This window comes from Callithrix jacchus, chromosome 2, assembly GCF_049354715.1.
Source record: "Callithrix jacchus isolate 240 chromosome 2, calJac240_pri, whole genome shotgun sequence".
Taxonomy (NCBI): domain Eukaryota; kingdom Metazoa; phylum Chordata; class Mammalia; order Primates; family Cebidae; genus Callithrix; species Callithrix jacchus.
In genome coordinates this window covers 5,993,230-6,010,413 of record NC_133503.1, presented here as the reverse complement: position 1 = coordinate 6,010,413, position 17,184 = coordinate 5,993,230, and the positions used below count along the sequence as shown (strand labels likewise).

At 40.1% G+C, this 17,184-nt stretch overlaps 1 protein-coding gene across 17 annotated transcripts in view; it reads left to right on the top strand.

Annotated features, from left to right (window-relative positions):
* AUTS2 (activator of transcription and developmental regulator AUTS2) overlaps positions 1–17,184 on the top strand; it is a 1,215,487-nt gene that overhangs the window by 756,318 nt on the left and 441,985 nt on the right. Inside the window, exon 1 of one of the 17 annotated variants that reach the window (XM_035291981.3) lies at positions 13,744–17,184. This exon is cut by the window's right edge and continues 26,521 nt beyond it. The exons of the other annotated variants lie outside the window; for them this stretch is intronic. The gene's annotated coding sequence lies outside the window, so the exon portion shown is untranslated. Of the gene's footprint in view, positions 1–13,743 lie in introns of those variants that run through there. 17 annotated transcript variants of the gene reach the window in all.

The window sequence follows — 17,184 nt, the reverse complement described above, 5'->3', positions numbered from 1 at the left end:
TCCACTTTCAGCGCTTCACACGTGTTGCCTTCCTCTGACTTGATTCCAAGTTCAGGTCCCAGATGGGGGCCTCCCAGCAACATTTCCCTCTCCCTTTCCTGGCTTAAACCAATTAGAGTCCATTCTGAAACTGGAGTTGGAGTTAATCCCACAGAAATTGAAAGTAGGAGCAGGAATATTTCCCAAAGGGAAGTTAGGATACTATTTTACTAAGAAGACTGAAAGGATGAGGTGACAAAAACAACAGATGTCTGTACATATGTGAGAGTGGAGCTGAAATTGCTTGGTTCCTACAGTTAGCATTGGCTCAAAACAGACTTACGTTTGCAGGTGAGATCAGTCCACAACCCAGCCCAGAGGCTGAAACAGGCAAATAAGTGGAAAGGAGATAGATGGTAGAGAGAAATCTTATATATTGGGTGACTATTCTGTGCCAGGGTCTTTATGTTTGTGCTCCGACGTAAGCCTTGTCACCTCCATGAAATGGTACTGGAACATTTAAAGAGTTTGGAGATAAGGATTAATGTAGAGTCAGGGTCAGCTACTGTAGCCAAGAGCTTTGGGTAATTCAGGGCCAACTGAGGAAGCAGACCTCTTAGAGAGGAAAATGCACTAGGATTTTCTAAAGAGGAAATTCTGTTGTTTGACCTGGATGTGAACTGAATAATCACTCCTGTTGTTTGGAAAGCCATAAAGCCAGCCAACCATGCCACAATCCTGATCTCTCAACTCACATATCTTATTTTTCAACAAGGAAAATCTTTTTAAAGAGATAAATGTGAATTCTGTGTGCCATGTATATATTTGTAGCACATTTAGTTTCATTAGCCATAATATCACGTAGCTGTGCTTATTCAACTGCTTAGACCAGATGGTAATGCCTTCTGAAGAAAAGTGGGTACACAGTGTAATTGAACATGTCCTGTGGCCACAGTTACAACAACCTATTTTCCCAATTAAATACAGGCGATTCAATAAAATGAGTACAGAGTCTATTACTCTGCCACCATTTCTAGCTGAAAATGCAAGGAAGAAATGTTCTACAAGGTGAGGAAATGGCACAGTTATGTTGCATGCAGTGGGAGGATAGGCGTAAAGGCAGGCCTCCTCCTCCCGCTCTGGACAAAAGAGTTGACACTCAGATTTGGTTGGGAACCAAGAGGAGAACCTTGGCATCATCAGCCAAGACCTGTCTGAGAGTGATGACAAGAGCAGATATGAATGTTATGAAAACCAGGTAGTACATTTTGGAAAATGACGTGAAAGGATGTGGCTTCTGAGTGGAATCAAGTTGTGGTAGAAGCAGTTGGGTTGGTTCTCAGTAGATGAGGGTCTTCGGTGTTATGAATGTTGTCAGTCACTAGTATAAAAATATTCTGGCCAAATTAGTATATGAGAACAACCATCTGATGAAGCTATCACTGCAAATATCTTGGTATTGAAAAAAAATTGCCAAGGCAGGAGGATTGCTTGGACCCAGAAGTCCAAAACCAGCCTGGGCAACATAGCGAGACCCTCTCTCTACATAACATTTTAAAATTGGCTGGGCACTTTTAAAAGTGTGCCCATAGTGTGCACCTGTGGACCCAACTACTCGGGAGGCTGAGATGGGAGGATCGCTTGCGCCTAGGGGTTCGAGGCTGCAGTGAGCTATGACCGTACCGCTGCACTCCAGCCTGGGCAACAGAGCAAGACCCTGTCTCAAAAAAATAAAATAGTAATTCCAGGGATGACCTCCCAGATCCTGCATATATTGTCTATGAAACTGACAGCGTTGATGTGGTCTAAGAAAGTGAGTCATACTCCACACTGGAACTCAGGTGCCCTGAGAAAACACTGTTGAGGGAAAGTTTAGGAATGGCACCTCGCCATGTGGCAGGACTTAATGCAGTTGCTCCGTGTATGTGTTTTCTTAGTTTTCTTCGTGTTTTATAAGACTTACACTCATTCTCTTTGCTTATGGGGAAGTTGAGAATTTTGGTGTCAAAAAGACCTGAGAGCTCACTCTGGCTTAGCCTCTCATTTTTCAGAAGAGGAAAGTGAGGCCCAGTGAAAACCCACACAGCTCAGGAGAGATGAGCCCAGGATCCAGTTGCCCCTTCTCTCGTTACTGAATTTTGCGCTTATTCCAGTGCTAAGGGAATTTTGGGGATGAGAGGAGATAAGTGGGAGGCCGGGAGGAGTGAGATTTCTTGTTCTCACTGCTAATCACCCAGAGCAGTTTTTACTTTTTTTTTTTTTTTTGAGACGGAGTTTTGCTCTTGTTACCCAGGCTGGAGTGCAGTGGCACGATCTCAGCTCACCGCAACCTCTGCCTCCTGGGTTCAGGCAATTCTCCTGCCTCAGCCTCCTGAGTAGCTGGGACTACAGGCACGCACCACCCAGCTAATTTTTTGTATTTTTAGTAGAGATGGGGTTTCACCACGTTGAACGGGATGGTCTTGTTCTCTTGACCTCGTGATCCACCCGCCTCGGCCTCCCAAAGTGCTGGGATTATAGGCATGAACCCCCACGCCCGGCCTAGCTTTTACTTTTATCTGTTTTATATGTTAGGGTCTTACATAAGAATTATTACAGGCATTGTGGCTCATGCCTGTAATTCCAGCTCTTTGAGAGACTGAGGCAGGAGGATTACTTGAGAACAGGAGTTTGAGGCTGCAGGGAGCTGTGATGTCACCACTTCACTCCAGCTGGAGTGACAAAGCAAGCCCCTGTCTCTCAAAGAAAATATAAAAATAAAACAAACAAAAAAGAAATTACTTAAAATATTTTTCTTATGTAAAAAAATACAAAGTTTGAAACCCACTCTCCTAAAGCATGGGCATTCTTAGGAAGAGTGGAGGGTGTATATTATGCCTCCCCCTTCTTCACTCCTGTCCAGTGTGTCCTGGATGTCAGATTCACAATGGCTACTATTTACCCAAGTGAAATGACAAAAAGTGAAGCTGAACCATGTCTTATTATAGAGAATATATTCAGAATGTAGAGTAAGAAGATACTTTAGGGTGTTTGAATTTAGACAAGTAGAAACAGGTCACTCCAACCCCACCCCCAATCAGATTCTGAAAAATTAAACTTAGAAATCTGAGTCCTGGATGTTAGTCTCCCCGTCTGCAAGGGAATTGCTATTTGACCTTGCATATTGTATGTGGACAAGTTCAGAGCCATCAGACTCACCTGAGAAAGGAGGGAGGAAATGAGGGCAAGCCTTGTCAAGCTGCTGGGTGGATGAATCCAGTCGGGTGGAGGAAAGCATCCCACCTCTGAGCCTCGCCAGCTCCAGCCATCTGCCTGTATCTACCTGCACCATGGCCCTCAGCTCTGAAGCCTCTCCCTTGGTGACTCAGCAATCAGGCTTCATTTTGCACGTTTTGTGCTGGATTCATTTAGTCACTGAGTCTTCAGTTTCTCTCTCTGCTGTTTGCCCTGCTGGTGGGGGCCAGCGTCTAGGTTAGCACAGCAGGTCAAGCCTAGAGAGGCAATCACAGTCCCAGGATGAACTTTTTTATTTTTGTCCCTGAAAGAGTCCTTTCCAGGAGGCTCCCCAGGGGCTGCTGATGTTCTCTCCCAGGGCTTTCCTGATTGCTTCTCCACCCACCCCAGGGGTATCTGATGCTGCAGTCCTCTCCCATAGGCCTTTGCTAGGCCTTTTACCCACTTCCCGTCTGTCTCCTAAGGGCCTGATTGGCTCTGTCCACTTCTCAAAAGGCAACCTGTCTTCACTCACCTCAGCCACCTAACCTCTGTCCCATCAGTTTGCAGGTTTTCCTTACTCCATGAGTTTACATTTCCACCTTGCGCACACACAGCACCACATGAAAACTCCTAGGAATCTCTGCTTCAGCACTACTTAATACTCCTTCTTACCTAATATCCCAGTGACCTCTCACAGTAACACAAAGGAAATGGACATACATCTGGAGACCAGCTGACCGGGGCCAGCATTGCTCGTGGTTCTAAGTTTGGTTTATCTTAAGCTGGCTAGAAGACAGCAGAGGCTCAGGCATTGTGTGCTTTATGGGTCATCTTTCTAATGTATTTGAACATGGGACCCATGGTCACTTCTAAGAGATCAAGTCTATTTTACTCTAATTAGTTTCTTTGAGTAAAGTTGGATATTTATTTCCCTTGACATGAGGTCAGTGAGTGTGCCTATGAGTGTGGCAGCAATGAGGAGACACTGAGTCCTCAAGTCACATTGGCATGCTTGTTGAGGCTTTTAAACGATCTCAGTATCACAGTTCTTGGTAATAACCGTAAGAACATAATCACAGGTGGCACTTGGCATGAAAGGCATGGCTCCATGCTCAGTTCTTACCTAATGGGGAGATCCATGGATTTCTAAATGGAAGCCTTGTGTTTCCAGTTCCAAGTCTTCCCACCTTCAGAAAGCACTACTTTGCTGAATTTGTCTACAGGGCACTAGCTTCCAAAAAAAACCCAGGGGCTGCCCTTCTTAAAGTGCCTATTTATCAGCCTTTTGCCTGAGTTTTGGGGGAGCTGGATAGGATGGAAAAAGAAATGAGGAACATTCTTCATATATGACATTGTACAGATCTACCGAAGAAATGTGCCTCGAGAACAGCACCCAAGACATGGAAGGGGCTCTAGGTATTTAGGCTATGGCGGAAGGTAATTTGCAGTATCTTTTCCGAATTTTTCACAACTTCTCATTCTTTATTTGACATTTTTCTTTTTTAATAAGGTGCACGGCTGGTACAGCCATATGCTGTAATCCATGGATTTGGATGTTCTGGACATAATCATCCCTCAAAATGCAATACAGGTGTGGTTAGTCTAAGTCATCTTCCTGCAAAAATTTTTTCTATTCCTCACCCCCTCTTTAGACTCCCTGTTTTTGTAATACGTTGTCAACGGAACCACATTTGTCATGAAATTTATAGGAACAAAAAGTTATTCAGGTGATTCTTACATAAGGTTGCAGTGTGATCTTAAAAAAACAACTCACTCTGCTGGGCATGGCGGCTCACACCTATACTCCCAGCATTTTGGGAGACAAAGGTGGGAAGATCATTTGGGGTCAGGAGTTCAAGACCAGCCTGGGCAACAAAGCAAGACCTTGTCTCTGTTTTAAATAAAAATAATAAACCAGGTGTGGTGTTGCACATCTGTAGTCCCAGCTACTAAGGAGGCTGAGGTGGGAAGATTGCTTGAGCCCAAGAGTTCAAGGCTGCAGTGAGCTATGGTTGTACCACCATTCTCTAGCCTGGGAGACAAAGCTAGACTTGGTCTCAAAACAAACAGAACCACACACAAACAGAACACCACTGTATTAGTTTCCCAAGCTGAAAGGCATTTTGGTTCTCTGCAGTAGAAAGTATATGCCTATTTTATTAAAGTTAATATATTAGATTTGAGACTGAGTCTAGCTTTGTCTCCCAGGGTTAAGCTAGTGAGCTAGAAGCTTGGAAGTCATAGACTTTACCCTCAAGAAGTTTCTTTGCAAGAGAGCCAATAAGCTATAAATACAATTAACACATTCAGCAGTAAATAATGACTTTAAACCAAGAGTTTTAGTTATTTCTTTAAAAAAATAATTTATTGAGATGAAATTAACATAATACAAAATTAGCAATTTTAAAGTGAACAGTTAAGTGGGATTTAGTATATCCATGGTGTTATGCAACCACTGCCTCTATCACATTCCCAAATATTTTCATTACTCCAGAGTAAAACCCCTTACCCGTTTAGTGGTCTTTACCTATCCCTTCCTCCCCATTGCCCTTAGTCCCAGATAATCTCTGATCTGTGTTCTGTCTCTTCAGATTTATCTATTTTGGAGTCATATAATATGTGACCTTTTTTGTTTGGCTTCTTTCATTTAGTGTAATGCTTTGGAGGTTCAGTCATGTATGTGTGTATAATTACTCCATTCCTTTTTATGGCTGAATAATATTCTGGTATTTGTATGTAACATGATTTGTTTATCCATACATGCAATGATGGATGTTTGGGCTGTTTATATCTTTTGGCTATTATGAACAGTACTGCCATGAACATGTGTAACATACACTTGTTTGAATACCTGGTTTTGGTTCTTTTGCATATATCCCTAGGAGTGGCATTGCAGGTGATACGGTACTTGTCAAACTATTTTCTAGAGTAGCTGAACCATTTCAAATTCCTACAAGCAATACACGATGGTTCCAGTGACTCCACATCACTTCCAACACTTAATTTCCTTTTTCTTAAAATAGCCACTCTTCTGGGTGTGAAGTGGTACCTCATTGTGATTTTGATTTGCATTTTCCTGACCGATGATGTTGAGCATCTTTTCATGTTTTTTGGCCATTTTTAGATCTTCTTTACAGAAATGTCTACTGAAGTTTTTTGCTCATTTTTGAATTTGGTTGTCTTTTATTATTGAATTGTAAGTATTCTTTATGTGTTCTGGATACTGATTTGCAAATATTTTCACTCTCTAGGTTGTCTTTTCACTTTCTTGATAATTAGTGCCTTTTGATACACGAGGTTTTTAATTTAATGATGTCTGAGTCTCCTTGTTCTGGTGTAACAAAATACTTGACACTAGATAATTTATGAAAAAAAGAAATGTATTTCTCACGGTTATGGAGGCTGGGAAGTTCAAGACTAAGATGCTAATAGATTTGCTGTTGGGTATGAGGTGCTCTTGAAACAAGGTTTCAAGATTGCACCTTGTTGCTGTGTCCAAGTGGTAAAAAAGCAAAAATGCTGAACTCTATGTGAAGCCTCTCTGTAAAGGCCTTAGTCCCATTCAAGAGGGAGGAACCCTTATGACCCAGTCACCTCCTAAAGGCCCCACCTCTTTGTTTGTTTGTTTGTTTGTTTGTTTTAGATGGAGTCTCATTCTATCACCAGGCTGGAGTGCAGTGGTGCGATCTCGGCTCACTGCAGCCTCTGCCTCCCGGGTTCAAGCGATTCTCCTGGCTCAGCCTCCTGAGTAGCTGGGATTATAGGCACCCACTGCTATGCCCAGCTAATTTTTGTATTTTTAGTAGAGATGGGGTTTCACCATGTTTAGTCAGGCTGGTCTTGAACTCCTGACCTCAGGTGATCCACCCACCACAGCCTCCCAAAGTGCTGAGATTGAGCCACCTCACCCAGCTGACCCCACCTTTTTTTTAATGTAATTTAATTTTTTTTTAATCTTTTGACCCTACCTTTTAAAACTATTGGATTGGAAATTAAATTTCAGCATGAATTTTGAGAAACATATTGAGCATAGCAAAATCTAGTTTATCTATTTTTTCTCTTGTTGCTAATGCATTTGCTATCACATCTAAGAATTCATTGCCAAATCCAAGATATTTTCTTCTAAGGGTTTTACAGTTTTCGTTTTTATATTTAGGCTGTTGATCCATGTTGAGTTCATCTTTGTACATGGAATGAGGTAGGGGTCCAAATTCATTCTTTTGTATGTGGATATCTGGTTGTCTCATCCTCATCTGTTGAAGAGATTATTCTTTTCCTGCTAAATAGTTCAGGCATTCTGTTGAAAATAAGTTGGCCATAGGCATATGGGCTTATTTCTCAACTCAGTTCTATTTCATTGGTCTGTGTGTCTATCCTTATGTCAGTACTACAGTATTTTGATTACTATAGTTTTGTAGTTAAGTTTTAAAATCAGGAAGTGTAAGTCCTCCAACTTTATTCTACTTTTTCAAGATTGTTTTGGGTATTCAGGGTCCATTGCAATTCCATACAACTCTATGGATCAGCTTTTCCATTTCTACGAAAAGGTCATTCAAAGTTTGGTAGAGATTACATTGGATCTATACATTGCCTTGCGTAGTATTGACATCTTAACAATACTAAGTCTTCCAATCCATGAACACAAGATGTCCTTCTATTTATTCAGGTCTTTTAAAATTTCTTTTAGTAATGTTAATTTTATAATTTTCAGCATACAAGTCTTTCACATTCTTGGTGAAATTGCTTCCTAGATATTTCATTCTTTTTGGATACTAGTGTAATCGAATTATTTTCTTAATTTCCTTTTTAGATTGTTCATTGCTGATGTGTAGAAATACAGCTGATTATTATGTGCTGATCTTGCAGTTTTGCTGAATTCATTTTATTAACCTTGGATTTTCTGTACATAGAATAATGTCTGCAAATAGAGAGGCCATTTCTTTCTTTTTCGTGTCTAATTGCTCTGGGTGGAACTTCCAGTGCAGTGTTGAATAGTTATAGTTAAAAGCAAGTGTCTTGGTCTTGTTCACGACCTTAGGAAGAAAAGCTTTGTCTTTTTCCATTGAATACGTTAGCTGCAGATTTGTCATGAATGTTCTTTATTATGTTGAGGCATTTTCCTTCTGTTTCTAGTGTTGTAGTTCCAGCATGAATGGGTGTTGAGTTTTGTCAAAGGCTTTTCTTGCATCACTTGAGATAGTCTTGTGGTAAGTAAAATCTTAAAGCAAGAGTAGGATTGATACATATACGGAGAAGCGTGGATTCTGGAGAAGTATGTAATTTATGGTGGTAGTGTCTGCAGAGATTAGTGCACAGTCCAAGTCACTGTGCAGAGTATTAGGAGCAGAGGACTGAATGCACCACAGGCAAGGGCAGATTCTGAGTATATCAGGGAGGACTTGATTGCCGGATTGCCTTCATCTGGTCTCCACTCTGGAGCAAGGGGCACAGTTCCAGTCAAACTAGGGACCGCACCCCTTGCTCATCGGTCTTTCCTTCTGTGTGTTCACTTCTCTTCCTTCTATTGACTTTCATATCCCTGTAACAGTCCTTCCTTTTTAATTTTGGTAGGAAAGTGTCATGTAAAACAAAGAAAAATGGAATTTTGATACTGTGTGATAAATATGATTTTTTTTAAATTTAGGAGTACACATAAAATTGAGAAGTGAGCCAACTTTTTTGTTGGTTTATTTCTAGCTATGCGTGGAGACAGACCTGGTAACCAGCCAACAGCTTGTGTCAGGGCTGTAAATTAGACTGGAGGGAAGAATGAACTGCACATTTCTAGCTCCTGGGCCAAGGTTCCTGAGATTTTTTCCAGCCCTCTTCTAGACACCAGCTTGGTACCTCAGCTGTCCTTCTCATCAGGGAGACAGATGGAACCTCTGAGGTTTCCTGTTGAGGCATCTCAGAATTCAAAGTTGTTATGATGTGTGGGCTTTGAAAATGCCACACTTAGGGGAAGCTGAGTTTTTGTTTCTCAGGCTTTCTTGTCTTGAGCATGTGTTCCTTTCTGTCTTTGTGGCATTAAGTTTTGTTATGTGTGTCCCCAAGCCTTTTCCTGGAATCTCAACAGAGGATGGATCTTGGCTCTGTTGGAAGCTACACTCCATTAAGTGTGCTCAAAGATCTGCTTTACTGCACACTCTCTCCTGCTCCGTTCTCAAGCCAGCCCCCTTTCCCTCACTATTCTTGTTCTAGTTAGTCCTCTCCTTCAACAGGCAGTCCTTTCGTAGGATTCCACTCCCCTGAGTAGTGGGCCCTGAGTTAAGGCCAACCCATCTTTGTCCATGGCCAGGCTTATCAGGGATGTGACTAGTTAGCTCTTTTATCAGGAGCCTCTGTCCTTTCTAGAGACCGTCCAGCACACTATTAACCTTAGTGTATAGGCAGAGGAGAACAGGAGCACTCGGTACACATGTTAATGGCTTTTTCATTAACGTACTTCATCACAGAATTCCAGCTGTTGGTGTCAGGAGATGGCAGTGAGGCGTCTCTTGGATAAAAAGGACGTGGAGATCTATGGAGATCAGAACTGAAAAGATGAATATGATTAGTCATCAGAAAGATGTTTGACTTCTAAGTTTTTTCCAACAGCAGGTAAGGCTGCGTGGAAAATCCACACATCCATTGTGGCAAGGCCATTATTTCCTTATCACCATCATCAAGCAGTATTAATGAAGAAGCCAATTATGCGTGACATAGTGCAGGTCTCTGTATGTAGTTATGCAAAATGCTTCCATAGTTAAATTGAGTATGGATATGTAAAGTGATTAACCAAGACTTGACAGCTCACACGGTTCTTTAATTGCAGCAAGCATCTCAAGTAAATATGTAACTTCTAAGAAAATCCAGAACTAAAGAGTCTTAATTTTTGAAACAAATAGTGATCTTTCACGTTACAGACAGATCTTTCTTTTGAAAAGATGATTCACAATATTTTATGCTAGAACATCAAACGCAGATTTTGCTTTACTTCCTTTTAAAATAATTGGTTTGTTAACAGTTAGGAAAGCCATATGTGTTATCTGTTAAAAAATAAATTAAATGGAACAATAAGGAAAATGTATCCAAACTAAAAAGCAAAAGTCAGCAACTTGTCCCAACTGTGCCCTCCTTGCCCCTCCCCCCAAGTTTCTATTCCCGCAGGACAACTATTGGTAACATTTCTCTCTGTAGCCTTCTCATCTCTTTTGAAAGTACATATATAGGTGTGTGTTAAATGATTATTTCAGAATTTATATTGATGAATGCCTGTGTTTTCTGTTATTTCTGTTTACCCACGTGTAGGGTAATTGTTTAGTGTGCTCCCTTAGCTTCTAGAGTACAGAAGCTAATGCCACTACACCTTGACTCTGTGACTGCAGTGGCAGTGAGTTTAGCGCTTACATCTTTTAGCTTTACATTTTGCACTACTTTTGAATTGGTTCTTCTGTGATATCAATTAGCTATGATATACACAGATTCAGGATTCTCTAATTTGGAGTAAAAATAATTCTTCACTGAGTGCCTACCTAGCTAAAATTATTTTTAGCAAAGGCAGATCTGTGAAACCAGGAAGCACCAACACCACCTCTCTGGCTTTTGCAGGGATACTTGGGTATCAGCCTGTAACTCTTAGTTGCATTAGACTCTGATAACTTTTTTTTTGAATTGTTAGGTATGTGTATGACTCATCCAGATGCTGGTTGCTCAGTAAGGCATAACTGTATTCTCTAACAGTACTTTTCCTTTAGAAGCTTAGTTACCTGCTTTGGTGTGTTGTGTCTCGGTCTTAATTTGTTTTTTTAGTTTGTGGTTCGTTCTTCAACTTACTAAACCTCTTTCATTGACTGTGATGTTGGCTACCGATTTAAAAATCCAGTCCTTGAAGACTTAAAACTCAGCAGACATGCACAGGGTGGACCCCTGCTTTTTCTCAAGTCTCCCTTCATCTCAAGGAACTGAATTTTTCATGCAGTAATTAAAATTTGTAGGTCAAGCCTCCCATGGCACCGTTTGCTGCTAATATGGGAAAGCAGTGATCAGATTCGCTTATGCTGCTCTTCACTGAGCTGAGACTTAAAGGATGAAGGGTGACATTTTCCCCCATTTTGTAAATTAATGCCATTGATCTGCCTAACAAGAACAAAGTTAGGCTTCAAAATACCAACTGATAAAGAGATTAAGACTTTAAATGGCTTTCCAAAAGGCAACCTCTATTGTAAGGCTCTGCGCTGACTATTGAACTTTCAATTAGAATTTCTAATAGGCTATTGACTTAAATGGATAAAATGTTGCAAGTGATAGCTTTCAAGATGACAAAGATTGCCTCTTACGTTCTGGATTATTATTTTATGTAGCCTATACTGTTCTGGAGGGTGAATAATAATAAACTGCCCTCCCTCTGTAGAGTCTTCTGCATCTGTGCTATAGTTTTCTCAAAGGTGAATAAATGCATTTTTAAAGGTATTTTTGAAATGCTTGCTTTTTTGTGTGTTTGCTAAACACAGGCTTTATGAAACCTTTCATGGCAGGGAAGTCCATTTAGTCTTTGGCATTGTGGCAGTATTCTTCTTTAATGAAAAACAGCCCATGTGGTGTGTGTTTCTCTGCACACATGTATGTGTTCATACATGTTAGCATGTGTGTTCACAGTTGGGACAGCAGCAGATCTGTTGTCTATCATTGCCATGGGGATCAGTCCCTGAGGCCTTGCTCTCTGCCTCAGTTTACTGTTGTTGGAAGCTGTGATGATTTTCCACAATGGGCTTGCAGTGTAGTATGAGTCTATGTACGCCTTGTTATGAAACACTAGCTCTAATACATTTTTAAATACTAATCTTACAAAGACCAGCTACCTCTTCTAGGATAAAGGGTTAATATTATGCTTATGTTACAGTGCATTAAAAACTCTAATTAAAACAGCATTACATTCCCATCTGCCAATCTCCAGTAATCTTCTTTAATTGCAGTAATTAAACTATATTTACATGTTCAGAATACTTGTAATTTAGCAAATTGCACTCTCTGCTCTACATTTAATCAAACAACCAGTTCCAGTATATTTAGTGTGGAAAGAAGTAATTTCAATGTTTTGATTACTATAGCAGATTTGACAGAGTAAGTGCCCCTCTAGTAGAGGGCTTGAAAGGGAAGGCAAACATGAAATATAGTCATGGTTTTGATTGTCATGTGAATGCCTAATTACATGTTGGAAGATTAACTATTAAAGGGTATCATGGTTGTAGTTGATGTTTAGAACAGCCGGTATTACAGATAGCATAGACTTTTAGGAAAACTTCACAAAAGAAGCGAAGTTTTCTCTTTAAAGGTTGTGAGATCATAGGAAAATTAGGTGAAAAGATCGCCTAAATTGTATAATTGTTATTATGCCTTCTACCTGTGATCCCAAAGCCGGCCATACAAGATGGTCATTTCAGTCTTCCCAGTTAAAGTCCAGACGAAACTCAATGATAAACAGCAGAGAGAAATTGTAATGATTATATCAATTCAGGAATGAGTACTTCCTCATTTCAGTATCTTTTGTTGTGTCTGGTTGACTCTGGACAGGACATGGTTTCCTTGAAAGGATCTATCAGTAGAAATCAGCCTTTTTTTTCTTTTTTGGCCTGTTGTTTTTTTAAACCATGACTCTTTACCAGGCCCTAACCCATCTCTGGCCTCATCTCTTTTTTTCTAGGTTTTCTCATTGTAAAAATAAATAACAATGTTGTGAATATTGATTAGATTCGAAGGGACAATGTCTTATCATCTGAAAGTGATTTTTAAAATACTTATTATCTCTTTGCACCAGTATGAAAGTTTCTGTTTCTTTATCTATATCAATTTGACCAGGATTTTGGGTATTGCCATAAATCTCTGTTCCAAAACAACGTGCTAATTTATTCAACATAGAATTATAAGTAATATTCTGGTCTTTTGTAGCTTCTTTTTAATTATTTGATGTTAACAGCATTTCTGAGAATTTTTCTCTCTCTCTACTTCTGGGTCATCTATTGTATTAATAAGGATTATGCATTAATGGAAACAGAAAGACAGTCTAGCATATCTATCTAAACCAGTGTTAAACGTTGCTTCTTGACCATGTGAAAGACCAATGCTACTAAATTGTTTAAATGATATGCAGGAGTGAGGATCCAAGATTTTCTTCATGGTTCAGTTTGTAGCTTACTGTGACTTTGAGAGCAACAAGACTGATTTAAGTCTCATATTGTTTAAGGTAGGGTAGAAAATAGGCCCTGGATTTTTTTGGTTCATGAAGAGTCTTGACATAAAGTAAATATTAGACTTTATCCTCTCACAGGAAGAACCATTCAGTTGAAATCCACACTCATTTCTGTGTTAGATTAGTGAGAATTTAACTTCTGAAAAAAGTTCAAGCCAAGTACCGCTGATGTTCTGCATTGGCGAGAATTGGGAGTGCCAGAGATACTTTGAAAGGAAAAAGAGACGCAGTTTGAAGTTGAGGACAGGGCTAGCCAGGGTTAAAATTCCAGCTTTTTTACTTAGCTGTTTAATCCCAAGCAAATTACCTGAGCCTCTGAGGCCTCGTCTGTAAAAATGGGAACAATAATACATACATAGTACTACAGTTTTAGTTTTTCTCTCTCATGACCTGTAATCTTTGTCCATGTATGGAGAGAAACACACACACACACACACACACACACACACACGCACGCACGCACCCCTTAAGAGCCTTTGGAATGATAAATGATTCGAACATAAATACCAGCACGATTTTTTTAAACAATGCAGCATAAATGTCTAGAGATATATGCATAAGGGATGAGGTATACCTAGAAGCTGTAATATCCAGAATTTTCCCAAACCTTATTTATAACCATTTGTTCGGAACCCTAACAATTCTTTTCTGAAACTGTTAACAAAGGACATAATTGAAAGATCTGAATCTCACTTCTTATTTCACACTTTGTGCTTAGAGGTGCTGATGAGCAGCGGAATAACCCCAAAAATGGTCCTTAATCCAAACACCAACAAGTCAAGTTATGGGTAATTGAGAATACCCTGGATGAAACTTACCTACATGGCAGCTAGCATCTGTGTTTTTAAGAGGTTGCTGGGGAAGGTTGGTTCAGGTCTTATTTTGATCCTCATTGGAAACTCTGAGGTTAAGGTCAGCATCCTCAGTACAAAGACACTTGAACATGTATGAATCTTTGTCTTCTTGAAAACCTTTTATCTGGGGAATAAGGAACCTGAATCTCTAGCATTTCATTCCAACGAGAGAAGTTTTGACATTTACAATTCTTCTAATTTCACACATCATTTCGCAGCATGCAGGATCTTGGCGCCTGCCAAGAGGCCTGCAAATTCTTTTTGGAAAAGGTACTTTTTTGGGTGTTGGAAGAGTTTTGAGTTACAGACACACTTCTTTAATAGTGTTCTTGAAATGTCCAAGTGGTCTTAATATGTAAATCATATGAAACTTAAAACCCTTCCCTGAACTTACTCTTCCAAGACAGCTTTATAACAGCCCTCATTCTAATAATATGGTTGACTTCCTTTTTTCCAGTGTTTATGTATACTGTGTAATGTTTACTGTATAATGAGTTTATTGTATAATAGGGGATTCTGATTTATTAGCTCTTCATTATTCTCATTCTGTCAGCTTCCCAATAAATGCTGCAACCCTTGGCAGAGACACGAGTCTCAATCAGGTGATATCATTGCTTTTTAATGAACTCTTCACCGGAGTAACAGCATTACATGTGAAGTACCTTATCCTGCATTATTAACGGGCCCCAGAATCAAAGGCACAAAGGCACTGAGAAGGTTGCTCTGAAAAATGGGGCAGTCTTCATTACCACTTTGATATACTGTTAGCTAACAGTCTTTGATCTATCATATTTACCCTTCTGAAACAATGAGAAATCATGGGTGGAGCTGGTGAACAATAGCATGTGTAGGCATTTTATAAATGTTGCCTTAGTTATTTAATGCCCAGGCTGACTGCTGGAATCTAACACAGTGACCACTTTCTCAGATGGGGCATGAAAAAAACTGATATTTTACTGCCTGAGAAGTTAAGCGCTGAGATAGTTAGGGCCCAGCTCTCATTAGCTGAATGGTAGATTTTTCTAATTAGTTCTTTCTAGTGCAATTAGCACGAAAAGAGTCTAATCACCTCATGTGAAACCAATCTAATGCTTGGGAAAGAATGCCCTTGGCTTCTCTTTCAGATTGGATCTTAGGATTTTTAGTCTGCCTCCTTAAAGAATGGGATCTGTTAGTGACTGATTATTTAAACCATGAGGACAGATCTGTAGAAAAGGCCAGAAATGGACAACTTGTTGACTTGTAGTGCAAGTTTGGCTGGAGGAAGTGCTTAGAAATATTCATTAATTGACAGCACTTCAACTAAAGGATCTTTTTTCTTCATTTCTTTTATTTTGAAATGGGAGACTTGGGCCTGGGACAGCCACAGTTCAGCATGGCTGCCTCTCTGGAGGGCATGAAATATACTGCACATTAGAATCAAATGCATTCAGGGCCCGGGGCTCCTGGGCTTGCGGATTCCCCATCAGTTTTTGCTAATCTTTGCATTCAGTGCTTTGTCTCTCCTCTCTCCCTCTCTGCCTTGGAGTCATCCATAGGTGCCGCATTCACTTTTGGACTGTTGTCTAATTTCTAGTACCCATCCATCACTTCACATTTCTTAAGTGAGCCAACTCTGGGCATCTCAGTTGATAATGTTCATTTTTAACTGGAAAGGAAACTATAATGACAGCATCTAGCACAGAAAATGTTTCTTCGTTTTGGGAACTCACTTGCTTGCCAGAAGATCGAGGAGAAAATGCCGAGTATGTTGTATTTATTATAAACTGTGTGGAAAATGGGCATCCTTGCTCACTAGGCACAGAGGCTAAGAATAGTGAGTTTCCGTTATTCATCCCATCACTGCCCAGTAGAACTTCCTGTGATGATGGACGTGTTTTATACCTGCACTGTCCAATACAATAGGCCCTAGCGACACGTAGCTGTTGAGCACTTGAAAAATGGCTAGCGAGACTGAGGAGCTAAATTTTACTTAATTTTAATGAGTTTAAGTTTAAATAGACCCATGTGACTGATGGCTACCATACTGAACAGGGCAGATGCAGATCTCTTCCACTTCCTAACCACTTTACCCCACCTTACACACAGCTGTGTCCTTAGCAACAGAGAATACATTGCCCTCTGCACCCTCTTGCTATCCATTCTCTTCAGCCTTGCCTTAAAAGCAATCAGACTTTTTCCAGTGCTATTTGGAGTTCGACACGAGGCATTCTGTTGGCTTGTGCTATCTGCAGATCATTCTGTATGTCACCATGCCAGTGTTTTGTTCTAAAGCTGGAAAAGACCTTGTAGTTTTTTAAATAGCCAAAATATGGGTTTGTTTCTAGGAAAGGAGGTGGCCAGAATCACTCAATATAAGCTCATTGGTGGAACCTTCCAAATCTCAAAGGTAGGGCAGTATTGAACACCTCTCCAAAAAGTTAGATTAAGTATTTGCAAATGGCTTCTACAACTCCTTCTCTATGATGTTTTAATTGTAGTCAATTAAATATTCACTTTAATCATCTTTATCAATGATGTTTAACACATAGTTTAACTTTGTTTATGATAGTTACTTGCTCTGTCTTAGAACTCTCCGGTTCACACTGAAAGGGTAAAGTTAACAACCTAGACAGGTAGGCCCATCACGTGTGTTACGACCGGTCTGGTTTCCTTCTCTCATGGTTAGAAGTCTCATTTTGTCACTTTGAACTCTGGAATCAATCCTACTTAAAGGAGAATAGTGAGAACACTGTGGTTTTCAACACACATAAATTCAACTTCATTTATTCAATAAACATTAATTGAAGGCCCATTGTGTGCTAGGAATTGTGTAGTCACTGGAAACACATGGATGGAAAGACACTATCCCACTGGATTGTAACCTCAAGCACTGGCACATAAACAGTTAAAAGTACTATGTGGTAA